Consider the following 5782-nt stretch of genomic DNA (forward strand, 5'->3'; position numbering starts at 1 on the left):
AAAAGAGGTTACTACTGAAATAGAGATAATTAGGGCATTTTAATATTTACGTCGTTTTCTTCATTTATATGGAATGACCCCAATATTTAGTTTAGTTTAATAATGTGACGTCAGCGAAAGGGATCCACCCTTTAAATCGAGAAGAAGAGGATTAGCGGTCAGCGGAAGGCGCCACCTTTGTTTCTCTGCATTGTGCTTCGCACTTGCTTAGGAGCTGTTCTGTAATACCTTATCAATGGAAGGCCTTGATAAAATTGCTTCTGGGAAAGCTAACAGAAACCCAGCAAACACAGTCTCTAACGTTAGAGAAATTTGGATTTCTACATTAGATAACATAATTGACATCGCTTTCTTCATCTCTAATTCCACATCCAACTTCTTCTTTTTGGACAAACTTGTCTCCGCTGTCCTTTTTCTCTTCTTCTCCTTCACTACTGCTTCCTCTACAATTTGTGTATTCAGAATTGTTTGAGTTACATCGGAATCGTTTATAAGAATTTCTTGTCGATTCTGAACTTCCTGTTCGTTTTCTGATGCAGCCGGAGAATCGTCGTCCAATATCACAGGATCTCGAATTGTTACTTTCCTCAAACTCATTTTCAGATTTATTTGAATCTGAGTAATTATACGAACAAACACTACTTGTACTCTCACTGTCACTGTAATAAAACATTTAATTTTAATCTAGTAATTTTCTTCTATTTATACTCAAAATCGTATATGCAAATTCGAATATGCATGGTAAAAATAATAAAACATTTGAACGACGACGACGACGACGACAAACGTCGGCAGCGGACGTCGATAGGGGCAGCGCAGCAATTTTCCTTCGGCAGCGTATCGGCCGTAGGCCATGATTAAGCTAAGCCATGAATAGGCTTTTTTTATAAAAAAAATGGTATTTCTCTAATCGTTCTCGAGTCGATGACGAAGTTAGAGAACTACATTAGAATTCGATTCGAGAACGATTAGAGAAACAACGCAAATTCAAATAAGTGTAAATAATAGGGCTGTGCGATTAATTGATTATTCAAAATTTTAATTAATCATAAAGTAAATAACTCAATTATTCGATTAATTGGAAATTATGATTACTCAAAAGTTCAGTTACTCGAATAATCAAGATTTTGATTAACCAAAAAACCAAAATATTTGAGTAATTTGCTTTATGATTAATCAACATTATGAATAAAATGAGTAATCAACATTTCAAAGTACTCTTTACATACATACATATAAAGCAGTTGAAGTTCCCCACCCGACCAAGAAACGTATGTTAGCGGATGTTACGAGTTTTACGATAGTTTCTCTTACCCGCACGCTCCGGCTCACCTAAGAGTCTCGTATTTCAAACGGAAGTTCGTATTTTTGCTTTTCTGTCCGTTGAATGTATTGAGAATGTATTCGTTTAATAATTTTTCTCTAACTTTTCTCGGACAAAATATTCGAAAAAGTAAATAGAAGGAGGCATTGCTTTAGTTAACAGTTTAGTTTTGTTAGAAATTTTCTGTCATTAAAAAGTAAAACGTTTTGTTTCATGTGCGTTCACGTAATACAATAATTGAAAATTGTAAGGAATCACAAAATAAATCAGAGTAAGTATTGAAACTCCTTTGCATGATAAATAACTTGATAACTAATAAACTGACTATCCTTATCATACAAATAGCACAACTCACACAGTTGGATCAAACTTTTTAAGGAACCATATAAAACATCATAGTAAGTATAAATAAATAAATATATTTAACTAAGTAACTGACTATTTTTTTTTATAATGCCTTGGTCACTTATGCGAGTGATTTTGGGTTGCACTTAATTGTTACTCGCATGCCATGGCGTATGAGTGACAAAGGGTGGTATTATCGCCTGCGAAGCGTAATATCATTGAGTGTTCGCGATGTAAAGAACTTATTATTTATCGCATCCATGTAGTTATAAAGTATCAATTTATTAAAGCTACTCAAGTTTTCTTTTCTTAGAAAATGCCGCCTAAAAGAAAACGTCGCCAATACATTGCCGAATTTCGGCACTTTAAAAGAACTTCTGTTCAACATATTAATGGGACTGCAACAAGCACGACTCTTAAAGCAGCAGATATTAATTCAAATAGTGCTTGTAATGAAGCAGATCATACATATGACGTACCAATAGACTCTCCCAACTTTACTGCTCGTCTGGCACGGTGGTTTTTAACGAATAATGTTAGTCGACAGGGTGCGAACGATTTGCTTGCACTACTGTCAGAGAAAATTTCTGATTTGCCACGTGATGTGCGCACGCTGAAATGTACACCACGTACGATTGTTAAAAGACTCGTACAACCAGGAGAGTACGTTCACTATGGAGTGAAAGACGCACTTACGGACTTTTTGCGCAATTTTCAATTTGACCGTTCAGACATTTCACTTAACATTAATATAGATGGTCTCCCTTTATTTAAAAGTTCCCGTAAGCAAGTTTGGCCCATTCTAATAAATGTGCTTGATACTAAGCCCGTTTTGGTTGCGGGGATTTATGCCGGCTGCTCTAAACCGCAGGATCCCAATATTTTTTTAAGAGAGTTCGTTCAAGAATTGCAAGAGTTATTAGCCAATGGAATGTCTTACGAGGAAAAATATTTTAGTGTAAAAATAAGATCGTTCATTTGTGATGCCCCAGCCCGCGCTTTTACTTTAGGAGTTAAGCATCACTCTGGTTACTTTTCTTGCAATAAATGCATTCAAAAAGGCGAGTCTTTTCAACGGCGTCTTATATTTAAAAACTCGGATGCCTTACCCCGCACCAACGAAAGTTTTAGAACCCGTTTACAACCAGAACATCATAATATTACAAGCGAATTGATTCTAGAAAAATTGCCACTTGACATGGTTTTGCAATTCCCTTTTGATTATATGCATGTTGTGTGTCTGGGAGTAGTTAAAACGCTTTTGGTCGCTTTGACATGAACAAGAGGTCACCCATTTTCACTAAGTAAAGAATCAATTAGTTTGGTTAGTTGTAAACTACATTGAATACGAAAATTTGTGCCAAAAGAATTTAACCGATTGCCTAGAGCCCTTGACGAGCTTGAAAGATATAAAGCTACTGAGTTTCGGTATTTTCTTCTATACAATGGACCAATAGTTTTGAGAAGCATTTTAGACATTGAGAGGTACAATCATTTCTTGCATCTGAGCTTGGCGATGAGGCTTTTTCTTCACAATGAATATTGCAAAACCAAAAATGCACTTGCAAATAGTTTATTAAACAACTTTGTGAAGGACGTTTCCTCATTATACTCTGGGACGATGTTAACATATAATTTTCATTGTTTAACCCATCTCAGTAGCCAATCAAGGATTTTTGGCTCTCTTGAAACCATAAGTGCTTTTCCTTTTGAAAATTTCTTAGGACAACTCAAAAATATGGTAAAAAAAAGTGATAACGTATTAGAGCAGCTTTATAACCGCATAGTTGAGCGAAGTTTATTTGATGTTGTGCACAAAGAATGTAAACTAAATTCAGACGTTTCCCGAAAAAATATTGTCTATAAGGACTTTTACTTTGACTTGAAAGGTACTAATTCATTTTATTTTGTTATAGACCATTCCGTTTACAAAATATACAAAATTTTTGAAATAGTCAATAATACTTTATTTAGTAATTTAGTTACTGACTTAGATCCTTTTTTTAGTTATCCTATAGACTCGACCTTGGTGGGTATTTTTTCTTCTAAAAGTTTCGAAATAGACTCTGAAATAATTAAACACCCAGAAGATAAAATATCTGGGAAAGTTTGTCATATTATTGACCAAATACATATTTATATGCCATTGATACATTATTAGGTTAAAATGGCACATCAATATACCGACCTTTTCAATATGGACGATGGAACAATTTACACACAAAGGCCTGCACATAACAGCAACTTATATAACAACAACAATGAAAAACAATTAACAGGTATTTATTGAATACTTTATAACAATTTCAAAAATTACAAAATAATCTTTATTAGAGATTCTTAAACTTTTGCATGACGTCTATGGAAAAGTTAGTGAATTAACAACAAAATTTGATCGTCTCAATATGGAAATGATTTCTGTAAGGAACGAGGTTACTTCCATAAAAGCTAAAGTTTACGGAGAAATATCCATTGAGCGTGAAATAGTTCCTCGCTCTCCTTTCTCAACTTTAGAAGAAATTAATAACCTTGAAAAAAACTTAAGAACGAAGAAGTATTTAAAAAATTTGTAAGTGTAGTTTTTATGTATTTTCCTAAAAGAATCGGCCCTATCGCGAATTTCACATGAACAAATATTCCCAAAAATTATGAAGTAAAACAAAAACAATTTTTCCCAATTTGTTTTTGTTTTGCATGTCAAATTATGGGAACGATTTATTCACATGGAATTGGCGATAGGGCTGAATGTTTCATTTCTCAATACAATTTATTACAAGCAGACACTTAATTTAATTTTGAATTTCCAATGATTGCATTAATATATATTTGTTTTAATATACCCATATTTGTATTCAGGTTCATGAAATTTGCACCAATGGAGAGAAGTCGTACGATAAATTTATAAGAAGCTCGTGGCGGTCATTGTTTGAAGACACGTTAGCGCAGCAGTTTTCATGGCGTGGGACAGGGGCAAAAAAATGCATAAGAGGGATGAATTTGGCCTTGGCAATTCGAAGTAAGTCGAACAGCTGTATCGAATAGTCATTTAATTTCTTTTAACATTTTATTCAGATGCGTTTACAAAAAAGTTTGCGTTGGAGGAGAGCGAATTTGACAAAGTAAGTCAAAAATTTTTTCAGTACGCACATGACCGAGTCTGCAAAATTTACAAGTACCAGGAAAAAAAACAACGGATTCAAAATGATGTTCACGAATAAATAGTTTTAATAACATGTTCAAGTTATAATTTTTAAGTAATGAATATTTATTATTTTAATATTTAAATTGTTTTAAAACTTGATAAAACTGAACACCCTATTAAATATAGAACAACTGTTAAAATTTTAAAAGCACTCTTCTTATATGGGAATCAACTGGAATGGAATAGCTCTAATTATCGTTTTCATTAATTTTTCGATAGAGAAACGGGTCGAAATATCTTTCGTTTTCGCTACTTTCTCGATAATCGAAAAGATCGAAAACATTGCCGTTTTCATTAATTTCTCGATAGAGAAACGGGTCGAAATATCTTTCGTTTTCGCTACTTTCTCGATAATAGACCAGATCGAAAACATTGCCGCTTTCATTAGTTTCTCGATAGCAAAACGGATCGCAATAACTTCCGCCTGAGATACGTTTCCACTATCGAAAACACTTCGAAAAACCATTTGAAAACGCATGTCGAGAACGAGAGCTCTGCTGCCACAAACTGAGCGACAGGTAATACTTTTACGATACTTTTTCGGAACCCGTTCTCAATAGTTTTGTAAGTGAAAGTGTTGCTAAAATATCTAAAACGGATGCATTCTCGTGTACGTTGGTCGGGTGGGTCCTTGATACTTTGAAAAAAAAAGTTTCTGTTTTCAAAAATTAAAATGAAATACATACATACATACATATTTTTTCATATACAGAATATAAAAAAGAAAATAAGCATTTTCCAAAGTAAACTCTTTTAACGAGCAAAATTAATTTTTTTGAGTAATCATATTTCAAGTAACTCGATTAATCATCGTTTTGAGTAATCAAAATCTTGATTACTCGAGTAATTGATTAACCGAATAACCGATTAACCAACTTGCTCGAGTAATCGAATAATCGCACAGCCCTAGT

At 33.7% G+C, this 5782-nt stretch overlaps 1 protein-coding gene and 1 long non-coding RNA gene across 3 annotated transcripts in view; both read left to right on the plus strand.

Moving 5' to 3' along the window:
- Positions 1 to 5782, plus strand: part of LOC118746024 (putative uncharacterized protein DDB_G0271606) — a 583517-nt gene that overhangs the window by 440417 nt on the left and 137318 nt on the right. The gene's annotated exons all lie outside the window — the stretch shown is intronic.
- LOC118746025 lies at positions 3641 to 4857 on the plus strand. The gene is made up of 3 exons (XR_004993752.1): positions 3641 to 4238; positions 4526 to 4685; positions 4742 to 4857. It is a non-coding gene; the product is annotated as an uncharacterized LOC118746025 (long non-coding RNA).

Source organism: Rhagoletis pomonella, unplaced genomic scaffold (assembly GCF_013731165.1).
Source record: "Rhagoletis pomonella isolate Grant_MI unplaced genomic scaffold, Rhpom_1.0 Rhpom_scaffold_00010, whole genome shotgun sequence".
Lineage (NCBI taxonomy): Eukaryota > Metazoa > Arthropoda > Insecta > Diptera > Tephritidae > Rhagoletis > Rhagoletis pomonella.